Source organism: Triticum aestivum, chromosome 3B, assembly GCF_018294505.1.
Source record: "Triticum aestivum cultivar Chinese Spring chromosome 3B, IWGSC CS RefSeq v2.1, whole genome shotgun sequence".
Lineage (NCBI taxonomy): Eukaryota > Viridiplantae > Streptophyta > Magnoliopsida > Poales > Poaceae > Triticum > Triticum aestivum.
In genome coordinates this window covers 54,091,589-54,116,555 of record NC_057801.1, presented here as the reverse complement: position 1 = coordinate 54,116,555, position 24,967 = coordinate 54,091,589, and positions in this window count along the sequence as shown.

The window sequence follows — 24,967 nt, the reverse complement described above, 5'->3', positions numbered from 1 at the left end:
CGAGGATCTTCACCGTCAATTCGCCACCATCGTCGCTTCCCCGAGCTCGCTGACCCTCCCTGCACGATCCCCGTGAGTCCCTGCTTCGTTTCCCCCTAACCCCAAGCCCGATTTCGAGCTCTAGCCGCCCCCTCTACCGGAGCCGAGACGCTCCGCCGCACGGACTCGTCGCCGGCGAAGCCCCGGTGACCAAACGGCCCCGCGCGTGCGTCCGTTGCACTCGCAACGACCCGTGGAGCAACGCAGCGCTAACCCCGCACCCACCCGAGCTCCGGCCGCCGCCTCGGGCTCCATTCCGGCGAACCCCGGCCACCCCCGCACCTCCCGTTGGCCCCCCTAGATGTGCACGGGCACGGGCTACCCTCTGGTGCCCTTGGCTTGGCCCAAAACCCCTCGCAGCGCCACTCCAGCGAGCTTCCGCCGCAGTTTTGGTCGTCGCCGGCCGAACTCCGGCGACTGCCGACGTGGCACGCCTAATTAGCACTAATGACGCCTAAACACCCCCCCCCCCACAGCCACTGAGAGTGGGCCCCGTCGTGGGTCAAAGCCCGGGTCAACGCGGGATTAGCCCCTGTGTCACTGACGTGTGGACCCCACACGTCAGGTTTGACCCGAGCCAGCCCTGTTGACCTGCTGACGTCACTGTGACGTGGGGCTGACGCAATAAGTATTTTCTGGATTTAAAAATAATCAGGAAATTCCAGAAAATGCCTAAAACTTCAATAAATCATAGAAAATTAACCGTAACTCCAAATTAAATAAATTATATATGAAAAATTATCAGAAAAATTCAAGGAATCCATCTGTACCATTTTCATGCATGTTAGAACAACTTATAGGTGCTGTTTAGCACAAATCATATAAAGGGCATTTAAATAATCACATATGGAGTTTGAATTTGAATCTTGTATTCAAACCAACTTCATTTAATCTGTTACTAGTTGCATTAGCCCAAAACACATTCATTTTGCCATGTCATGATCATGCATCATATTGTGCATTGCATTGATTGTGTTCCTTTCTGTGTTGCCGGTATTTGTCCCCTCTCGATAGACGTGATACCGATGACGTGATCGTTGACACTGATGAAGACTCAATGTTATCTTCAGAAGTGCCAGGCAAGCAAAACCCCCTTGTTCATTCCGATACAATCCTACTCTCTCGCTCCTTCTCTCTTTTACTGCATTAGGACAACATCGATTCATCTGTTACTTGCTGCGGTAGCTGAACCCCTTTATCCTTTGCATGACCTGTCATTCCACAGTAAATAGATGAAACCCACTAGCATGAGTAGGAGTTGTTTGAGCCCTGATGTGCCTACTCATACATGCTTGTTTGTCATGCCTGCTACTGCTTAGAGTTGAGTCAGGTCTGATTCATCGGGGATGAATCAGAGGCGTGTGAACATGTCCCCATGTGTGTGAGCTAAGTGTGTGAACACGTTTTGGTAAAGGTAGCGGTGAGAGGCCATGTAGGAGTACATGGTGGGTTGTCTCATTGCAGCCGTCCTTAGGAACTGAGTTCTGTGTTTGTGATCCATGACCAGCTACTACCACACATTGGAATGCTTAAGTGCCCCTCTCGACTTATTAATCAACATGATCTCTGTCCAGGAGTTGCAACTAGTTTCTGGTGTTTGTAGGTAGTGTTAGTAGTCTACCAAGTGGCACCCGGTACAGGTGGGCTTGGGACAGACTAGGCACCGTGGCACGGTGTACCAAGTGGCACCCGGTTGGTGGGCTTGGGAACCCTGCACACATCGTTTGGGGCCGTGAGCGACACCCCGGCCGGATCTCCTTGCGGATGGAACCCGAATAGGCGATAAACCTGGACTAGAGACTTGTTCGGTTAGTCAGGTCGTGGCCGACTCCCTCGCCCGGTTTCCGCTTGAAGGTTGCCGAGGTACATGACGTGTACAGGGCGATAAGTGGCGAAAGCGTGTGTGAAGAAGTACACCCCTGCAGGGTTATCATTATCTATTCGAATAGCCGGATTCCTCGGATATGGAAACTTGGACCCCTGGCATAGTTCATAGACAAGTGAAAGTGGATACTCTAAAATACGCAAGATAAGCGTGAGTGCTATGGATGGCGTTCTCGTAGGGAGACGGGAGCGGATCCATAGTGGTGTATTGGTTGGTGAATATGTGGACTCATGTGCGCCACCTCAAAAGAGTCGCTTGCAGTCGTAGTTCAGGATAGCCACCGAGTCAAAGCTGGCTTGCTGCAGTCAAACCCTACCATCCCCTTTGTTGATAATGATGCATATGTAGATAGATCTGATGTAAGTCTTGCTGGGTACATTTGTACTCACGTTTGCCTATTTTATGTTTTTGCAGAGAGACTTCAGTCTCACTAGTAGTTCCGCTTGGACTTCGACGTTTAGCTTGATACCTCAGCTACGATCTTGTGCCCTCGGCAGGATCTGATAGATAGTCAGGCTTCTCAGCCTTTTTCATTTATAGATGTCTGTACTCAGACATGATAGCTTCCGCTTGTGCTTTGACTTGTATGCTCTGATTGTTGGGTCGTGAGACCCATGTTTGTAATGTCTCGCTCCTCGGAGCCTAATGAATAATTACTTGAGTCGTAGAGACATGTTGTGATGCCATGTTGTATTTGCACATATCGAGCATATTGTGTGTATGTTATTGAAACGCTTGGTATGTGTGGGATCTGACCATCTAGTTGTTTATCTTTAGTAGCCTCTCTTACCGGGAAATGTCTCCTAGTGTTTCCACTGAGCCATGGTAGCTTGCTACTGCTCCGGAACACTTAGGCTGGCCGGCATGTGTCCTTCTCGTTCCTGTGTCTGTCCCTTCGGGGAAATGTCACGCTTTGAGTACCGGAGTCCTGTTAGCCCGCTACAGCCCGGTTTACCGGAGTCCTGCTAGCCCAGTGCTACAGCCCGGACCCACTTGCTGATGACCGACACGTTCGAAGCTGGGTCATGGATGCCTGTCCCTGTAAGTCTGTGCCACTTTGGGTTTACGACTAGTCATGTCAGCCCGGGCTCCTTATCGTATGGATGCTAGCGACACTATCATATACGTGAGCCAAAAGGCGCAAACGGTCCCGGGCAAAGGTAAGGCGACACCCGTGGGGATACCGTGCGTGAGGCCGCAAAGTGATATGAGGTGTTACCGGCTAGATCGATGTGACATCGAGTCGGGGTCCTGACATACTCCATCCATGCAAGCTTCTGTGAATTAAATCAAATCTGCAATATGATAAACAAGAAGTTAGAAGAAGAAGAAGAAGAAGAAGACTAGAAGAATACTAGAAGAAGAAGAACACTAGAAGAAGAATAAGAAGAATTTTCGAAAAGAAGAAGAATAAGAAAAAGACTATAAGCTTATTATGTAAACTTGATCATTTTGTGCTAACATAAGTAATTTTGGAGCTAACCTATAGGAAACTAAGCATATAAGCTCTAAGTTAGCATATTAGAGCCAACTTAGGTAAAACGAAGCTAACCTATGTCATTTTGGAAAAGAAATAGAATAAGAAGAAGACTATAAGCTTATTATGTAAACTTGATCATTTTGTGCTACCATAAGTTATTTTGGAGCTAACCTATAGGAAACTAAGCATATAAGCTCTAAGTTAGTATATTAGAGCCAACTTAGGTAAAATGAAGCTAACCTATGTCATTTTGGAAAAGAAGAATAAGAAAAAGACTATAAGCTTATTATGTAAACTTGATCATTTTGTGCTAACGTAAGTTATTTTGGAGCTAACCTATAGGAAAGCATATAAGCTGTAAGTTAGCATATTAGAGCCAACTTAGGTAAAATGAAGCTAACCTATAGGAAACTAAGCATATTAGAGATAACATAGGTAACTAAGTATATATATATCATTTTGGAGATCTGACATACCTGACAAAGTTCAGTTCTCATGCATTGTTCTTATCCTTCTCCTTCCCCAGCCTGATGCGCCAAGAGCGGCGAGGCGGTGGAGGCAGTGGAGGCAGTGGGATGTAGTCTTCTACCACAATTGGCGTGGTCATGTCGCCCAGCTGTGGGATCGCCGGCGCCACCACCGGTGCGTGGTCATTGTCAGGCACCACCACCATCGCGAGGCCACCTTCAGGCACGACCATCGCTAGGTCATCCTCAGCCACCTCCATCTCTTGCCCATGGTCAGCCACCACCATCTCTTGCCCATGGTCAGCCACCACCATCTCTTGCCCTTGGTCAGCCACCACCAGTGCTAGGTCATCCTCAGCCTAATGCCCATCGTCATCCTGCAGCTCCTCATCCCCACTCAGCTCCTCTTCTCCCGCACTCCAGTCCGGATCATCCTTCTTGTTATCTATGCTGCTACCAGAATCACTGCTGCTTTCGCTACAACCATAGTCGTTGCTTCTTTGGCTGTAGCCAGTGTCGCTGCTGCTGCTCCCATTACCTGTCCAAATGCAACAATGACCGTTAACAATCGATGTGAGACAAAGCCAAATGTAGAGGAATAAGAAGAGGCAGAACGTACCGGCATCATCATCGTCAGCGTAGCGCATGCGACACATAGTCGCGTTGAACAGCTTCATGATGAGCATCCTGGCGTCGTCGCCGTACCTGAAGAGAAGGAAGTACCCCAGCCACAGGTCGTAGGCACGGTAGAACTTCTCCCACCCACGAGACAAGTACATGTGGCCCTCCTTGATCACCAACTCCACATTCCACTGCCTGCGAAACCCGCTACCGGCCTATCGCAGCTTCACATTATTTGGCGGATCTTCACCCATCAGCATGTTCATAAAACTGTCAGGTAGCCTCTGCAGTTTGGGACAATGAGTGATGTAGCAAACAACAGATATCATAATGAGATGGGTGAAGGGGAGATCTCTCGTTTTATATACCTGCGTCATGGATGATACTGAAGTCTGAAGTATGATAGTGAAGAACTCGGAAGCATCCAACTCGTACTGTGGTGTCGCAGAGCGGCGGTGGCTGCTTCCCGCCATCTCTGATAAGCAGCAGAAGAGACCAATTAGTACCCTTACAACAGATCATAAAACATGCATTAGTCGCAAGTACCCCATATGTCCTATTTTTAGCAAAGTTATGCTAAAATTCACGGAAAATTTCAGCATGACCTTTTGCTGAAAATATGACATATGGAGTGCCCGAATTTGCCGAAACGGAAGTTAATCGACATTCCGGCAAACTCAAGGGCCTCTCGGCAAACTCAAGTTAATCGACATCACAATAAACCAACACCCTGCACTAGCCTAAAAACAAGTGAAGTTTCACCCATATAAGAACAACTTTATAAAATCAGAGAAGTTGCTAAACTTTTTGTATCCTTCATACACACTGGAGTACAATGCTTTATAATGTTCCATCATCATTACAGAAATCCAACACCATATGTTCCATCATCATCATCATTACAAAAATCCAAGAAACATCATGCTTTTTAATAGTTTTCAGTTTGGACAGAATACTGAAAACTACAGTTTGGACAGAATTCCTAACACTCTGGTCTTCTAGTTACAAAACAAAACTGACATAATTACATAAAAAGTATCCCAGGTTTCCATCTTAATATAACAATATAACACCATCTTAATATATGAACCCAGCTGATTTCTCTGAATTTACGACAGCAACCACCAACGGATAGAAAACAGTAATATGATCTACATCATCTAGATGATGAACCAAATCATAGCTCCTGACTAAACTTAAAATCAACATCTTTACTAACAGTAAATTGGCGGTACTCATCTTTAGCAACAACAACTACTACAAACAGCAACATAAAACTACTACAACAACAACTTCAACTACAATAACATCCTACAACTACTACAACAACATAAAACTACTATGCATCATCTTCCTACAACTACTCATCTTCAGCAGCAACAACATAAAATTCCTGTTTAGTTAAATTCATGTTAATAGCCTGATCTAACCACTCAAACAGAACAAGAGCAAGAAACCCAGAAATGAATCATGAATTGTTATTCATAGCTGAGGCAAATGAGGGCCCCATCTGTACAACAATCTGTTACAATTTGCATTTATTTACAAATAAAATGAAATGAACTGTCTTTTTACAACATGATGATGATGGTTACACTAAACATTGCTGTCAAACTAAACCTGAGTCGAGGTTAACTATGATGTACAATTTACAAATGAATGAAGGAATGCAAATATGAACGAACTGGGTGGATTAACGGATCAGAACTACAATTAAGCTGTGCAACAATCAGTGGTGAGATGAGATGATTGATTGTATCATCATCACCATCTCATTTGATGACGGCCCTTGAGTGCCTCAGGATCATGCTGAAAGGCGGCGCGGGCGGCCACAGCCGGAGCGGACGGCTGCAGGCCAGGGCGCGGCCCCGTGACTAGGGAATTGACAGGGGCGGGGTGAGCGCGGTCTGGTGCGGCCGGGTGACAGCCGGAGGCGAGGTCAGGCAGTGGGCAGCACAGTGCAGCCGCGCGCGGAGCAAGGCCCGACCATGGCGGATAGTGGTGCGGCAAAATCACAGGGGCGGCGCTAGGGTTTGTAGGGGAGGGGGTGGAGGAGAAGGGAGGAATCACCTGGGGAGGGGATGGAGGAATGGAGGAAGACGCCGGCGTTGAAGCTCCGGCAGTGGCTGGGCGTTGAAGCTTCGGTGACACGCGGCGGGCTCCTCCACTCGCATGTCTCTGTGTCTTGCCCGATCCGTTCCACGCGGGTGCCCTCGAGGCTTGGGCGGGAGGACGTCGAGGGAGCGGGCGCGGGCGGAGGGGGGACGGCGAGGGAGGCGGTGCTCGGCTCGGCTAGGCGTTGGGGGCGGTGGTGGTCGGGTGCAGGCGCGGCGGCGGCGTACGGTTGGGGATCTAGCGAGGGAGGGGAATAGGTGGACTGGGGGGAAGCTTACTAATGGCGCACCATGCAGAGGTGTGCCATTAGAATGTTCTGCAAAAAAAAGAATAAAAAAATGCAGTACTGGCACACTCCTTGTCTAGTGCGCCATTACTAGTTAGAACTACTAATGGCGCACTTCGGTCGGATGCGCCATTAGTATGTATGTAAAAATGAAAAATAAATATCACTAGTGGCGCACCTTTTGTCTGGTGTGCCATTAGTGTCTTCCACACTAATGGCGCATCACCAACTAGTGCGCCATTAGTATATAGTAGTGGCGCACTACATCCCTGGTGCGCCATTAGTGTCAATCCTGTCTATAGCCCTTTTCCTAGTAGTGTGGAACCATGTCTTACAGACGCATTTGTCTGAAATGTGAGGGGGAGTTACAGTTCTACCCTTGCCTATAGGCTTCTCGGCTTGGGTCTCTGTACTGAGGGTCGGGGATAGTAGAGTAACTTTGCTTCTCCCCAAATAGTGGGCGGGAGCGATTTCGGGCAAGGAGGGCATGTTTTGAACTATAGTGGGCGCGAGCAAATTCGGGCGAGGAGAGCGTGTTTTGAAATAGTGGGCACGAGCTATTTCGGGCGAGGAGAGCGTGTTTTGCCGACCATGGTTTATGAATTATTCGGCACATGTCATTTCGGCCGAGGAGAAGGCGTGCTTGGATGAAGTTACGAACCTACCCTCGATGTACAACGGGCCAATTGATGCGTGTCCCACACAGGATGGTAATTTCGCATCTCCCATTTATTTGCTCGGGCGAATTCCACTGAGCAGAGAGGATGTTTAACGGTTTGTTCAAATTTTGGGAGAAAGAGCATACAGGTCTACCTTACCAAGTCGATTCGAATCAAATTTTGAAATATTAGCTTGCCACTTCTTTTTTAGATGGAGAGATGATGCTCGGGAGTAATGTGTTTTTACATGCTCGTTGCTAGCGATTTACTATATGACAAATAGTTGACCCACTCAAAAACGCGAATCAAACCCAAAATGAAATATCTCGATTCAATGAACTAGCTCGTTCAGTAGCTCAAAATAGTGAACTAAATCCAAAATTGAACACCTCAATCGAGTAGCATGTTGTACAGTATTATAGTACTCCACGAACATGTTGAAAGTCAAATTAATGAACTTGTTTGATATACGCATATATCCGTTCATGTGTGGATTGCAGACAACATGGTCTCCAATTTAAATATTTGAATGCAAGTTTATATCAGTCTTTGATGCATAAAATGCGACCTCCCCCTCTCCCGGACTCCTGTTCTCTCTCTCTCTCACTCTCGCGGACAATCTTCAATTCTGTCGCACGCATCCGACACAAAAACCTTGTTGGTCCCTCTCCCTTTCTCTCTCTCTTTGTGTGTGTGGGAGCTGGGGTATTTCTAGTCCGCATTCATATATACACCATCTATAGGTCTCTCTCGCACACTATGTATGATACTCTAGCTAGTCCAAGCTAGATATCTTGTGTGCACTCATCGTACACATACAAATTCCTTGGCTCTTTGCCCGTAACTCTCTCACGCACCACTATGTCGTCTCGGAGCTCTCCCCCCCCCCTCTCTCAAACTCTCCATCCACCTGGGTCACACACACACATGCATATCTCACTCGCACTCGATAGGCCCATCTAAAACTCTATCTCTCTCCATCGTTCTCTCTCCATCTCACACGCACACACACACACAATCTCATGCCCAGCTAGCCAAGTATGATGGTCTCTCACTCAAATTGTGGGCACACGCAGTCCCCCGTATATGTATATGACTAGCTAATCTTAGTCTCCATCACAAACATGTGCATGATCTATCTCGATTTCTCTCGGGGCATCTTTCTATCGCGCACGCACTCCCTCGATCTCCCACCCATATAGTCCCCTCATGATCTCGAGGGGATATCTCTATCACAAACACACCCTCTCTCCCTCCCCATGCGTCCATGCCATCCATGTGTCCCTCTCGACCTTTTTTCCTTGTTGGCCAGACCTCTATTGGACATGTGCTACAGGGGTGTCTCTCTCCGTTGCAAACAATCCCACACTAGCTATCTTCGTGTATCTCCTCGCCTTGCTTTTCCATCTCGGAGATGCATGCGTGATATGTTCGCATAAGAAACGAAAAAACACACTCTCTCTCTCTAATTTATCGTGTGTTGTCACTTTCTCTTTCACACACATACTGTTTTTGCACACTTACTCATTCTCCTTCACACGCACTTGATCTGTCTTGACTGAGGCACTCACCTCCGTCCATAGCACATAGATTTATTGAAAAGTCAAACATCACAAAGTTTGACCATGTACGCGGAGAAAAAGAATTACATCTAGTACGGCAAACATATACCATTAGATTCACCATGAGATGTAGTTTTGTATGATGTATCTTTGGTATTGTAGATATAAATAACATTTGCGTAAACCTGATCAAAGTTTCCAAAGTTTGACTTCTAAAAAATTCACATGCACTGCATTATCGAGCGGATGGAATATCTCTTTCCCCCTCTCAGCTATCTGATGCACCACTCAGCCTTATCGGGGATCCTCAATATCTCTCAAACTTTATTGGTCAGTTTGGTTCGTGACCTGACCATCATGCCTTGATGGTCGGTACTGCCTGGTGTGGACGTGAGATGTAAAATATTTTTGCCTGGCCAGGCTTGTGTGGGCTGAAGCGTTTGGTTCATGCCTGGGCCAGGCAAAGCATCAACGTCCCATCAATCAATCCATGCATCAATTATTTAATGCTAATATCCATCCATGTTGCTGTTAGCCTTGTGGCCGCACGACCAGGCACGGCCAGGCGTCTGAAATCGGTCGCTTGGGCCAGGCTACTTGCAGTGTCTAGAGTTTAGCCAGGCTAATTAAAGTGCAAGGGAGCCCAGCCCAGGCGGGCTTTCTTTTTCACAGGGTAGCAACCAAACAAGCGTGCATGAAATCCAGCCACAACCCCAGGCCACGCAAAAGATGCTCATGACGCAAGCCAAACGGGCCTTATATCTCCCTGGTTCACACATACACATGTCTCGCTCACGCTATACATATAGACCCATCCAACACTCTCCGCCCTTGTTCTCTCTCCATGTGACACACACCCCCCCTAAGTACCATAATCCCTCACTCCATCATAGGCTCTATTTGGATCCATGGGTTAGAGTTAGTTTGGGTTAGTTTGGAGTCAACTAACCCAAAAAGATCCAAACAGGAGGGTTAGTTTAGGTTAGATGCATCTAACCCATCCAAAAAAACTAACCCATCCAAGAGGTGCTTATTTGGGTTAGTTCTTCTCGGGACCACTAATAAACACTTTTTTCTCTCGCTCTCCCCGCAGCAGATCCCTCCCCACTTCCTCGAAGCTTCTCGTCCTCTCCCTCCCTCCCTCTCGCACCGCCCGTGAAGGTGCCTCGCCGTATCCGCGTTCCATCTAACCCTGCCATCCAAACACCTCTTTACTTAGAGTTAGTTCAGGGTTAGAATCTAACTCTAACCTCTAACTGAGTTAGAGTATCCAAACAGGGCCATAGGCGCAAGCACTCCCCCCCCTCCTAAGTATGATTATCTCTTACTAGCCATCAGGAACACACGTATTTTCTCCTTCCATCCATACGTCTATCTCGATATCTCTCGGGGCATCTTCTATCGCACACACACCTTGTCACTCGATCTCCCACCCATGTAGTCCCATCACGATCTCCAGGGGATCTCTCTATGACAAACATACACTCTCTCCTCCCCATGTCTGCATTTTCACCGTACGTCTCTCTCGACCTCTCTCCCTTGTTTGTCAGACACCTCTTGGCCACGTGCTAGGGGTCTTCCTCTCTCGGTTCCAAACAACCACACACTATCTCCTCACCTTGCCTCCGTTGTCGAAGATGCATGTATGATATGCTTGCATAAGACACGCACGCTTTTTCTCCACTTTTATCGTGTGTTGTCCATGTCTCTTTCACACACGCACACACACTTTTTTCATTCTCTCTCTCTCTCTCTCTCTCTCTCTCTCTCTCTCGTCAGGGACTCTGTCACGTCCATAAGCATATGGATGTTTTGAAAAGTCAAACCTCAGAAAAGTTTGACCAGGTATATGTGGAGAAAAACATTTACATCTGGAACGATCATTTCATCACAACATGTACTTACTTCATACTATCATTTATCTTTGGTATTGCCGATATAAGTAATTTCTTTACAAACTTGGTCAAAGTTTCAAAAGTTTGACTTTAAAAAAATGTTGTAACTACATTATCGAACGGAGGGAGTAGCTCTTTCTCTCTCTCTCTCTGCTATCTCTCATGGGCCTCCCCTCTCACTCGAACTCTCTATACCGACGGATTATACGCTCACTGTGTCAGCGTATAGCTCTGTATATTGTTTAGTTGACCGGTCAGCCAATCCACATGCTCCGTTGTCAGCTCATGTTCTGTATCTTGGTGTGCTGGCCCATGTGGCAGTGGTTGAAAATAAGTAAACTAGAGGCCCATCTGACACGCGGTGAAGGAAACAAAGTTGAAACCACTCGGGGTAGCACCCCGCACACTAGTAAATTGAGGGCGCATTGAGGACAAACTTCTTGCCTGCGAAGGACGCACTCGCGCACAATTCACCACTGCCCGGCGGCATGCACAGAAGGACGCACTCGCGCACACCCAGCACACAACACACACCAGCACACGTGTACACTAGCGTAGCCGCCGGTTGAGATGGACGGCGAGGCAGCCAACAAGCGGAGGCCGCTCGAGCCAAAACTGCATCCGGCGAGCCTGGACTTCATCAGCAGCCTCCCCGACGACATGCTGCTCGTCATCATCGGCCTCCTCCTCACCAAATCTGCCGTGCGGACTGCCCTACTCTCCCGGTGGTGGCGCCCCCTCTGGCGCTGCGTCCCCCTCAACCTCACCGTCGATAGCAGCCTCTATGACGGGGATTGCAAATGCATGGCCGCAGTCTCCAAGATCCTTTCATCGCACCCTGGGCCAGCCAAACGCCTTGACATCCGCATGTTCAGTACCAACTGCAAGGTCCAACCCAAGTTCGATGAGTGGTTCTTATCCCCCGCCCTAGATCAGCTCAAGGAGCTCAGCTTTGAAGCTGGACGATGTCGCTCTCTGCCGCCGTACGCGCTCCGCCTCACGCCAACGTTGCACCGCGCCAGCTTCAGCTCCTGCTATCTTCCCCAGATTAATGTCGCGCCCGCCCTTCTTCTCCCTCAACTCAAGCAGCTCGACCTCTTCGACGTTGTCATCTCGAAGAAGGCTGTGGAGCACCTGCTCCGCAGCTGTACTGCGCTCAAGTACCTTCGTCTTGAGAAGATCCACAGGTTCATTAGCCTCCACATCGCCTCGACGAATCTCCGATGGATTTATGTGTCTTGTTGGCCCCGCAACAAGACATCAATTGGGAAGAGATCACTCCAGCTGTTCCACGTTATGGTCATTGAGAATGCGCCTTTCCTTGAGAGATTGCTTGTATCGGATCTAGAAGGTCCAACAAAAATTAGGGTCATTGACGCGTCGAAATTGACAGCGTTGGTGTACTCATCTGCCAAATTCTCCGAACTCTTTATTGGATCCGTAATCGTTCAGGTACAACACTCATCTTCTTCTCCATCTTCTTGAAATTCACATTTTTAAATTTCTTCTTGATGTATTTACTCCCTTCTTCTAGAAAATGATTCCCACAAGCTTGACCCAGTCCATGCGCACAGTGAAGATCTTAGCACTAAAATCTATCGGCCCCAATATGGATCAAGTTGTTTGATTCCTTACATGCTTTCCATGCACGGAGAAGCTACTCATCGAGGTGAAACTTCTTTCCTATTAGTAAATGGTAATCACAACATAGCTCAATTTTTTCGTAATTTTCCCAAATTACGATGACAAGTGTAGTGTTCAAAACTACATCTACGCACTGCACCGAAAGTAATGTTTTTAGTATTTTTTCTCAGGTGATCACCTACATCATTTTTATGATGTACTACTATAGTAGCCTAGGCTAGTCATAGTGGAAAGTAACTTAGACTACTCCAGTAACTCTATGGTTACCCTAAAGGCAAGTACTACCTTTGTCCTGGTTTACTCTTCCAATTTTGTAGTATCAAAATTTGACCATAGATTTAACTGACAAAATGTTAATGCATGTCACTAAGAACTATATCATTGGATTCGTATTTGAACATAATTTCAAATGGTGTCATTTTTAGTGACACGCATTGGCATTTTCTTAGGTAAATCTATGGTCAAAATTTTATACTAAATACGAGGTAGTATTCCCTCCGTCCCAAAATTCTTGTCTTACATTTGTTTAGATATGGATGTATCTAGCACTAAAATGTAACTAGATACATCCGTATTTAGACAAATTTAAGACAAGAATTTTGGGACGGAGGGAGTACTAAAGTGGGCTATGTAGGCCAAAACATGTGCCAAATTCACTTGTGATGCATTTGGCCTCGATGCCCCTCCATTGCTCACCTGGTGCCCCAATCTGGAGCACCTACTTTGCTCTGGTGCCAAATTAACTCACGCAATGAAAAAACACTATGTGGGAGAGAGAGATGACTGAGGCAATAAAAAACACGTGTTTGGGAGAGTGAGAGGCTGGTGTAGTTGGTTTGATTGATTTGTTTATACATGTGGTTCTGTGTGCACAGCGGTGCCAACTCTCTCACATCGCGAGAGCGGTGCCAAAATCTTTTGATTTGACATCAATGCGTATTATGTGGCATACTTTTGCGAAATATGGCATCGGCCACATAGTGGAAGGCAACAAATTCCCAAGCTCTTCACGTGCTCCTAGTTAAATGAGAGGAAACAGAAACAGAGAGAGAGGGAGGGAGAGAGAGAGAGAGAGTGAAAAAATATCACTAGCTAGCCAACCCTATCGTATGAGTGAATGATATTGGTACTTCTTGATGACACGGCAATCTTATGCAGCCAGCTGCTCTAATATGTTCTCTTCTTTTGCAGATAAAAAAAGACCCGAAAGTGAAAAATTGGCTGCACTATAACAATCTCATCGAATGCCTTGATCTCCATCTTATAGAAATTGATTTGATCGACTACCGAGGCAGCACATCTGAGATTAAATTGGCCAGGTTCTTTGTTCTGGAGGCAAGTGTGCTCAAGGTAATGAGGTTTGGCGTTCTCTGGCGCAACAATGAATGGCATGCTGATCACAGCAAGCGTCTAAGCCTAAATGAAAAAGTCTCCGCAGAAGCTGAATTTGTTTTTGAAACATCAAGTGGCCAGAGACTCGAAAACTTATTTGCCCATTAGTGACTTGTCAGGGCGGTGGATTTTAGTTTGTACGATAACGCTGCATCCACCTAAAGTAACGAAAGTTCTTACGTGAACTTCCTAGTAATTCCATCTTCCTAGGTGCAGCATTACTCCTAACATTTGTAATATCAGTTTGAAACTTGTAATATTGCCGTGTCCTATTCCTGCGTTTTCAAAATCCTGCGAATCAAACAGGTCCAAAGTTGGTGCTAATGTTGTGCCTCCCATCTTTCACCAGTAGCCGTCGGATCTAGATCTGACGCATACAAACCAAGCTTCTCCATTTTTGCAAAATGATGCCCGCACTTGTTCCCTATTTACAAACAACTCCTTGTCTCTCACAATCAGCCTTATCTGCTCCCCACCACATCTAGAAGGCCGTGGAAAAATCTGGCGCGATGGCCGCTGCCGGAGTAGTCCACCCCCAATCTTGCTGTTTCGTGCAATGGACGGGCATCTACGCACGGAAAATTATGTCGAACAGGGCTAGTTGTAAGCAGACTAGCTCTACAGGCATGATGATAGTGACTGCAAATGGTGAGGCTGACTATGGTATGCCGAACACGGCGCCTATACTCAGGTGTCATCTCTGGCGCAGGATCTTGTCACTTCACTGTGAGGAGCAGCACGTAATAATTTGACCAACGAGTAGTACAGTGCTAGTACTCCTAGGAGTACTACATTGGTAGTACTACTACTACTGGTACTAGTAGCACCACTGTCTGGATTTAGGAGTACTACCACGTCCATCTGGATTTTAGTATTTGACAATATCTAGTAATGCATGTCACAAAAAATGTACTACTCCCTCTGTAAATAAATACATGGTGTTTTATTCCTATCGGCGAGAGAACTTAATGTTTTATTTCTAACTAGAGTCTTAATAGGATTACATGCAATGAACTAAACACTGCATGTCATGTTTGGTAGTCTCAAGTCATTGAAAGCATGCACGGCCCACATCTCTCATTTGTTGATATGTCACGAAATAAGAAACAAGGAGGGAGTTAATGCACCGTGCCTAAGTGTTTTGGGATTATTTGGTTTTCGTAATGTGACTTACACAACATTTTTGTTTACATGCATTAACATTTTATTAGTTAAATCAAAGGTCAAAACTTGGCGCAAAATGCAAAGGGGACCAATAAACCAGTAAACATCAAACTTCTCTCGTTTGGCCCCAACTAGAGGTCCGGTGAGATGACTATACTGCACCGGCACGGAGGGGGGCGCAGCTTCATTGACTTACGGCAACTGCCTTTGGGTGAATGACACGTGGGCCCAGGGGGTGGCTGGCCCAACTATCATATAGCCAAAGGCAGGTGCAGTAGAGGGCCGAGGAGTAGTATGAAATCCTACGCACCTACGCACGCTAACCAAGGGCAAGAGTGATCACTCGAATCGCAAGATCAGTTGACTAGTAGAAGCTAAGCTAGACCCATGGATGCGATGAGTGCGAGCATCAACCGGCTGTGCCAGATGGTCCACGACGCCGGCCTGGGGCCCGGCAACGAGGAACGTCTCCAGGTAGTATTGCTTGAGGCCAGCAGGGCGAGGGGCCGCTGGGACGACAGCTTCGTCTCCTTGTTCAATGAGGTCCTCGTCGGTTTCCTCGACAAGTTCACCGTTGTCAAGAAGCTCGTGGACGACTTTGACGTAAGCCTTCAGCCGACACACTCAGGCTCTTCGATGCCCGCCACCCTCAATGGACACTATGGTGACAACCTCTTCGGTGCACTGGTGGCCCTGCGACTGCCCGCCGTCGCGCCGGAGAAAGTCCACCTTGAGGTCGCGCTAGCTGCGCAGTGCCTGGTGCAGCAAGAAACCATGGACATAATCACCCACGTCTACGCGCATGCAAGAGGAGGACGATAGGACACTGGCCTTCTTGGACCGTAGGGCAACCTTGGACGCACTGTTCAGAAGCACGTTGAGCTCGCCGCCAACGCCGCTGCTCCTCACACGTCGGTTGGTGACCCCGCGCACTAGGGCGTGAGGATGTCGTTGATGGATCCATATGTATTTTTACCTTTCCGTCAAATCCATGTAGAAGTATATGATACTACAGTAATTATCTTACCTTTCGCATCAACTTCATAATTTTCGTACGTACTCCATGCATGAACGGCGCCAGAACCAAACTTCTCATTACTATAGGCAAAATCATTATTTTCTATCTATCGATTGCGCCATGGAGCAGAACCAAATTTTACAAGTTACGAGTTCAAAAGGAAAAGCCTGCCATGTTCGCGTCGCGCCCCCAGACGGTTGGTCCGGCACGCCGCTCAAGCGGGAATGCATGCGGTGTTGCATTTTCACTTACAAGTAGGACCGTAGTTGAGCAAACCGACTATCGGCAAACCCCCACCCCTCCCACCGCGCGATGGCTGAGAAAACAGGAGGGAGAAGAGATGGCTGTAGCACGGACTCCAAGAAAATTGGTGTCGTATGGGACTCGTGTGGGTGGCATGTGCCGTAGTGCTAGACGTGAATGCTAGTTATGGCCCATGCCACCCCACTATATCGAGCCTATATCGAGGTACAGTATGTAGAACAAATTTCCTGCAGTCCATGCTCAACACTCCTCTATCTCTCTTCTCAGCCAGCCAGCGGACGCGCGGAGCCCATCGTCTGTTTGCTCACATGCGGTCCCACATGTCAGTGAAAACGCAAGTGGACCCACTGAACCTGCACATCTTTCACCTCGACGTGCTGGTGATGAAAAACAAATCCAAGAAAGATCTTCGGTGGCCGCTTTTGGAGTTACTCAAGAGTAGTAAGATTCTATTTACAGTTTAACCCAAGATGCACATCTCGTGGCTTCAACTTATCAACTACCACTCTATTTTCTTTCACGACACGACCTGGATGCTGGATGTCCCACGTGCCGGCAAAAGGATGAAGAACCCGACCAAATCTTCGGTTGTGCTCTTGGATTAGACTAGTTGTGCTAACTTAAAAAATTTATTGTGTACTCCCTCCGTTCCAAAATACTTGACTTTCATTTGTCCAAAAATGGATGTGCCTATATACTAAAACATGTCTAGATACATATATATTTTGACAAATAGAAGGCATGTATTGTGCAACGGAGGGAGTAGAATGGATGCAAGTTTTTGTATTGGGAAGAAGAGTACATCCATATAGTGATAGAGCGCAATTTAGTAGATGTTCTATCACTTTTAGCTAGCACAGAGGCTATAGATGAGATTAGTGCACTTGTTGATACTCCTACTTGGTATGCGTGTTGCTGCTTAGACGCAGAGAAAAACAGACCGGAGGGAGTACTAGAATAGAGACTAGACATGAGACTAGATGCGAGGAAGCAACGTCTACTTCTTTACACTCGAAGAAGAAAGAAGCACGCAAGATCGAGCCTCCGCAGATCAACAATGAATGCATCGAGAAGGCACTAATCCAACTTACAGGAGTAGTAAAATGTATTCTTGTGGTTCTTATTTTCTTTGGTCTTGCTTTTCTAGTCAAAATTATTGTTGGAGTTCGTGCAAAACGGAGGTCCGTTTGGGGTCGTGCGTTGCAGTTGGCCTTACAAGTGGGACCGCAGTTAAGGAAACCGACTATCGGCAAACCCCCACCTCGCCCGCCGCGCGATGGCTGAGTTAGGGAAATGATGAGGTTGAAGCGATTGCTCTAGCACGGACTCCAAGAAATATGATGTCAGATGGAAGTCCTGCTGGTGGCGTGTGCCGTACTCCTGGACGTGAATGCTTGTTCTGGCCCATGCCACCCTACTACTCCTACTAGTTAGTACTATATAGTACTACTAGTATCGAGGATTCGAGGTGCTGGTTACGTAGTACAGTATGGCTACAGTAAAAACACCCGCACGACGCGCAAAGCATGTGAAGCTAGTACAAATAGTGTACTACTATTGTTGATTGGCCCCATCCGATAACCTGTTGCAATGCACATACAATTATGTATTCAGAAAATATATTTTTTGCCTCGTCGCACCACTCACTCACAGAAGCAACTCGAAAGCCATTCATAAATTTAGTAAGTTTATCACAGGCATATCATTTTATTACATACAACAGGTCATCAACCCACATCGACAACGAGGATACATTATAAATACTAAAGTTTTCACCACACAACAAATAACAAGCAATGAAATGAACTTCAACTCAACCATTCCTCGGTGTTGGAAACGCTTGCTTTGAACCACAAGTGATTCTCTGGGACAGGCCATCCATTGTCGATCTGGAGACCAACGCATGACTGATCATCCAGGTTGAAGCGGCCTACTATATCAGTACCAGGGTAGGGAACCACCCAAACGTCCGAGGTATAGACACAGTTGCTTCTCATAAATGGTAGTAACGTTGTGTCAACAGCAGTTGGATCGCCTTTCACCATCATTGGATAGTTTTTTCCAAGGAAGAGCGAGTTTTCTCCAATACTATCAATTCTGTACCAGGGAGAAGGAGTTGGCACTAGCACTCTAGTATCCATCCCCGAATACCATGCAATGGGTGTTGGAATAGGTCCGGAGAGTGTGACCATGGGAGACTACACCTGCTTCCTTAGCAGTAACATCATCAGTGGGCTATATACACATGAGAAGAGGTGATCCATCGGAATTAGTTGCCAGGCGCCAAATAGTATATGGGCGCTACTCGTCCTCATGCTCGTGATCATCACCATCATCATCTCCCCCTTGGTTATAAAAATCTTCAAGTATAGGTGGTGGAATGTTCACAGGACCTTGGAAACACAAGAAGAAGGTTAATTAGTAAGGCTGGCCATAGTGGGGGTAACATAAGTAGTATCACGCACTTGGGACTCGCAAACATGCTTATGTGGCAGGCAATTAAGGAAGAGAGAGATGGTTATAGTAACATAGGTAGATACCGTAACATAATAAATGTGATGCTACTATGTGTCATGCATGGCAATAAATGAGACAACCTATGATACTACTCTAAGATACTATGCACTATAGAGGTAGTAACATAAACTAGTAACATATGCATGTTACTAGTCTAAGTTACTCCCCACTATGACCAGCCTTGCTAACCCGCATGCATGTGGATGAAACAATTATAATTACGGTGGAAGACAAACGTACCGAAACAACGAGGATGTCATGCAAAAATAGTGCCACGAGTGGTGGCAGCAAACACAAGGCCCTCGTATTGAATTGCATCACAGTACTCATCCGTGTACAGAAACTGATTTTTGAGCAATATCCATCCAGTCAAACCAGTGACGACGGCAACAAGCTTGTCGAATATAGCAACAACTTCATAGTTGTTGTAATTCAAAGAGCGGTTGGGGACTTGAGAAATTGCTATCTTCCGTAGAAGACAGTCACCATGCTTGTATTTGAACGTGCATACAATACCGGTGTGCTCACCCTCTAGGCAGTCTGCAAAGATTTTTGGAAGTGGAACCCGGTCACGAGTGTACACATTCACAAGTTCCCACTCGCAGTTGGACCCAATGTAAACAACCCAATCTCCATTTGCGCCTGCCCAAGCCTTGCCCTCAAGCGATGGCATCTTCACATCATATGTATCATTATCAAGCGGCATCAACTTGCACAGGGCGAGGCCTCCGTCGTGACGGCGCCAGTCATCAGGGTCACGACGAAGAAGATAGGGGAGATCAAACCACTCCTTGACTCTTGGGTTCCTTGTAATGATGTTATTAGTTGAGTCGAGAATGGGCTTGAACGAACCTACCATGCTAGCCGAGGTGATGACGTTGCACCGATCAATGAGTTCCTCCACCACGTCATCTTTCAGATTGGGGCAAGAATAACGGGGTCGTTTCCATCCTGTTCCCTCCATGGAGAACACGATCGAACAATGGCAGAAGAAATGGTGAAGGGGTGAAGGAAAATGGAGGAGGGAGAGGAAGAGCGTGCGATAGCAGTTCCAAATCGAGAGGGAAAGGCGAAGAGTCGATGGACAGTTGCCAGTTTGCCACGGTTCACGAAGGGGCGCCCCGGCCTACATGTTGGTTCGGAAATACTCCTACTACTCGCCATCGTCTCACTGATATGTGGAACGGGACCACATGTCAACGAGACATGGTGTGTAATTTCTCGTGCAAAATGCGATCTGGCCGCGTTGGCCCGAGGTGCCGCATTAGTTATCGGCCTTTATTTTTTAATGGCGCGCCGTTCAGTTTTGAAGCACGACTAACTGGTACTGTATGTAGAGAAAATATAAACTACTCTACCACTACTCCACCTCCAGTACTAGTAGTATAAAGAAGATATATAGGCTGGAGCTTCAGCGCTTTCTTGCCAAGGGCTGCCCACTTGCTTCTCACACTACCACCCTCTCTCCAGATCTAAAAAAGACGGCCCCTCTCTCCCTCCTCACCGGTGGTCACAGATCCGCTGGGGAAGAAAAGGACGTGTAGCATTGACGCACTCGTCGTCAGCGAGCGAGGTCATGCACTGACGACAAGGACATCCTCTCAGACCTAGCGCCCGCGTGGGATCGCTTCCGTAGTGTGTGCGGAGGACGACGACCACGAGCGAAGCCACTTCCCGCCGACCCTCAGGTATGCTACCTCTTTTCGAACCATACCCTTGTTCTATTGCCCCATCTGGCACGTCGTTGCATGTGGATCTTTTTCCACTCCACCATCTTCCCAATTTTCTATCCTCTGTTCTGCTGGCCACGCAGACGAAAACCATAATTTGCACTATTAAAGGAAACCCTACTTCATGTAGACTAATGCATGTCTGGGTTGAATAAGGAAAGGAAAGGAGAATGTACTGTCCACGAGAGTAGGCATCGAACCCGCATCTAGGTTGAAAAGGGGAAATCAGTACATAAGGAACGAGTCTCGTGTCTCTTGGTTGAAGAAGGGTAGAAAGGCATGACAACGCAATAGAGAATGACCAGGTTGATCGGTTTGTTGTCCTCACATAGGAAAAAGGTGGCTAAAGAGAACAAAAATGGGACGTAGTCCACATATGCTATTATGCTGCCTGGATATTTGTTGCTCTGGGCAACCATACCTCCCTCACCACTCTGCGTCCGTGGAGGTACATCGTATTGGTGCGCCCACTGTCCGAATGGGCCTCCCATGCTCTTATTGCCACTTTTTTTGCTGTTAGTATAACGCCAGCAATCAAGTCAAGCAATTTTATAACCTTCAGATTTTTGCACTGTTAATGCTTATAGATTACATACCTCACTTTCATGAGATAAGTTAATTTTTTGTACAGTGTCACCAAAATGCCAAGGCGCTGATGTCATTTTATTTTGGTTAAACTGCACAGACAATTATGAAGACAAGAGGAAAGGTCAAGAGTGGGCACCTCCTCCTCCGGCTGTTCTCTTGATTATCAAGAGGAAAGATCAAGTTTTTATGTTTGATCGATTATCAAGATTGGGATAGCAATTTTTAAGGTCCCCCCGAGTTCGAAATGATATTTACCTTGGAGGTACATGGTTTGCAATTTTTTTATACTGTCATTAGTTAATAATGCTAGTTACCTTCAGACTTTTGTATTTGGTTTAATGCTCATGCACATCTAGTATACTAATGCTGAAACTTGTTACCTATACATTTTGTATTGTTAATTCTTATAGAAACCTTCCAGTGCTAGAGTTTATTTAAATTTGTTCAGTAAAACCATTGTACTGTACCCTGTAATAAACTAACAACTCTACTGTTGCACTAGCCACTGGATTAGTGTATATTTGTAGTATTCGAATGGTGTTGTATTGGTGTATGGACATAAATAAAGTGTGGCAAGCTTTCCCAGATATGTGCTCAAGAAAACTACTACCTGTTTTTCTAAATACTAGACGTTTGGGTACTTTAAATTGAACCGCGAAAACGTCTGATATTAAGGAACAAAGGGTGTAGAGTTCACTCAAATTATCCCGGTAAAGCTAGTCACACCTTTGTTAAAAATAATGTTCATTATGTTATCGGAGGAGGTCTGTATGTTTGTCTCTAATGCCTGTCTACTACATACCCGACATCATGATGTAATGTTAAGTCATTTCCTTTTGTACAGTGTAACTAAATTGTCAAGGCGGTGATGGCATTTTATTTTAGTAGAACTACACAAAATTTGCTTAAAAGAAGAGGAAAGGTCGGGAATGACTCAGTTTTTCAGGAAAAAAAACTATGTGTGCCTTCCTGACATCAGTCGTTGTTGCTTTATTTATTCCTTCAAACAGGTGGTTAGAAACAGTCTTGCTACCTTTTCCCATTAAGAAATTGGAATGCTTATATTTGTCAGTCTATGCTTCAACTGGTGCCACTTTTATAGTAATCACACTTTCAATATCTATGCAAACAGGGATGCTCGATTTTAGTGGAGCTGCACAAAAAGTCCAACTAGTTCAACATTAGGAGCATGTTTTTTTCCAGACCTTTATATCCAATTGGTGGCACTATGAGCTGTTCATTATGAAGGTACATGGTTTGCTACTATCTTGCTACTCTTTTTGTACTGTCATTAGATAGTAATACTAGTGGTTTGCATGTGAATTTATTGGCAGGGTGGACCTACATTGGAGGTGCAGGACAGGATTCAATGATTGGATGCTCAATTTCGGTTGTATCGATTTCACCTCTTCCATCACTGCGAACATGGTGTGGTATATGTTTACTAGCTGCTTGATATTTGTGCAGACAGAGATGTCTACCCCTTGCTATTTGGCAAACAAACAAAGTGTCCGCAATTTTGGTTGAACTGCACAAGAGAATAGTATAGTCACTGCATGCAGTACCATTTGAAAAAAGACACAAAGATTGGATAGTCACTTCATGGACTGCAGAAAAGTAGTACTGTACTATTTACTGGCCAATAGTTGGTGCTTCATTGCTTAGGTCTGATTATACAATGGGCATCATTTTCCCTAAGTTAAAGTTTGTATTTCGAAAATAGTCTCGCGGTGTGATCGAGAGAAGACCAAATCATATTGCAGTGGATGTTCCTCCAACATGTGTGGTTCATTCTCATGGTTCCAGCTATTGGTGAAACCACTTACGTTTGCAAGAGGAATTGTAGACTTCACAAACAAATTTGTCTTTCAATCTGTACTGAATGTTGGCCAAGAGAAGCATCCATGTTAGTAGGAAGAACAGATGTTTTTTCTAGATCTTTGCTTTTGGAGCTACATATTTGTATATGATATGTGAATCATTGAGATGCATTAACATGTTGATCTTATGTATGGGAATCGTACTAGTTAGTTTTAGTTGCGACGCAAGATCCGAAGTGGCTGATCTTTGCTTTTGGAGCTACATATTTTTATATGATCTGTGAATCATTGAGATGCATTAACAGTTACTTATTTCTATTTGCTCAGTGTTTACAAGTTACTGATCGATCACTAGCTAGCTTACAAATGCGCACCTGGCAGTTTTATTTGCGACGCAAGATGCGAAGTGGCAGTTTTTTGAATAGAAATGCATACCTCTGAAGAAACTGACAAGCTACACTATCGATCCTACACGGATAAATAGCGTATCACGCATGTACTACCTCCTTTCCGGTTTGCAGGGCTCAATTCAAGAAACGACCTACTCAATCCTACATGAATAAATAGCGGATCACGCACGTACTAGTACCTCATTTCCGGTTTGCAGGGCTTAATTCAAACCTCTCACCAACCAAGGTACTCCCTCCGTCCGGGTTTATTAGTCCCGTGAGCAATAATTAACGGCATGTAGAAGTTTAAGCCTAATTAATTCCAGCGATTTAAGTGGCTGCATGCGTGCCCTCGGCTGCGACTCGTTGCATGCTGCTTTGCATACTGCATGCGAGCGATTCTGAGTGCCTGCATGTAGCCGGTCGTAATTAAGGCAGTTAACTGATGCGAAAAAGATACGCTTTAATTGTTGCGGGCTTTTTAAATCCGTGAAATCATTATTGACAAGGAGGGAGATGATTCGAGTGCACTCGTTTGACCGCCATGCCATTATAATTCCAGACGGGACGGGACGGCACAGTCATAATTTCAGTTTCCCTAGTTTTCCACGGCAAGCTGGCGCGCTAAGTCATTATGCATTGAATTCCGATGACTGTCGCCCTACCTTCCCCCTATAAGTAATGTTTCCCGGCATTCTCCAGTGCCACCGTGACCAACTCGCCATATCCTCATAAGCCCCCACCAGCCCGATGTCGCTCGCCACATCCGCCATGCCCCCGCCCGTCCACGGTAGGCGACGCCGGAGGCGGTCACCGCCGGAACTAGTGTTCGGTTTTTCACCGGAAGGCAGACGGAGGGAGGAGGCATTCTATCTGTCTTTCGATGGCAATGCGCAGATCGAGGAGTTGTTGGAGCGCGACCGCATGGCGGAGTAGCAGGAGTTGTTGGAGCGCGACCGTCTCGTGGAGGAGCAGCGTAACGCCGATTTGTGCATCCAGCGGGACATGGAGCAACAGCGCACCGACGCTCTGAGTCGCGAGCAGAGCGCCCGCAACTGGGCTGACTATGTGGAGGCCGGCGACCGGCAAATAGCCCTGGAGGCTGTCGGGCACGCACGCGTTCGCGACGCCGATTTTTACTACCAGCTCGTCAAGTGGGTTTCCCGCTTGGAAGCCGAAGCTTCGGTGGACCACGTCGGCATGGAAAGGGCCAACGCGCGCGAGCAACGCGCCCTATCGCACCTCTGGCAAGTCCGAGGCGAGGCGCAGGACGCCGGTGCCGGTGTTTAACGTGTACCGCCGGCATCGTCTAGTTAGATAAGAGTAAGTTAGTACTTGTCTAGTGGGAGTAGATAGTTAACTTGGCTATGATGGTTGTCAACGTGGAAGTTCAGTACTCTATATGTGGATCAGACCTGTTACTTTGCTCTGA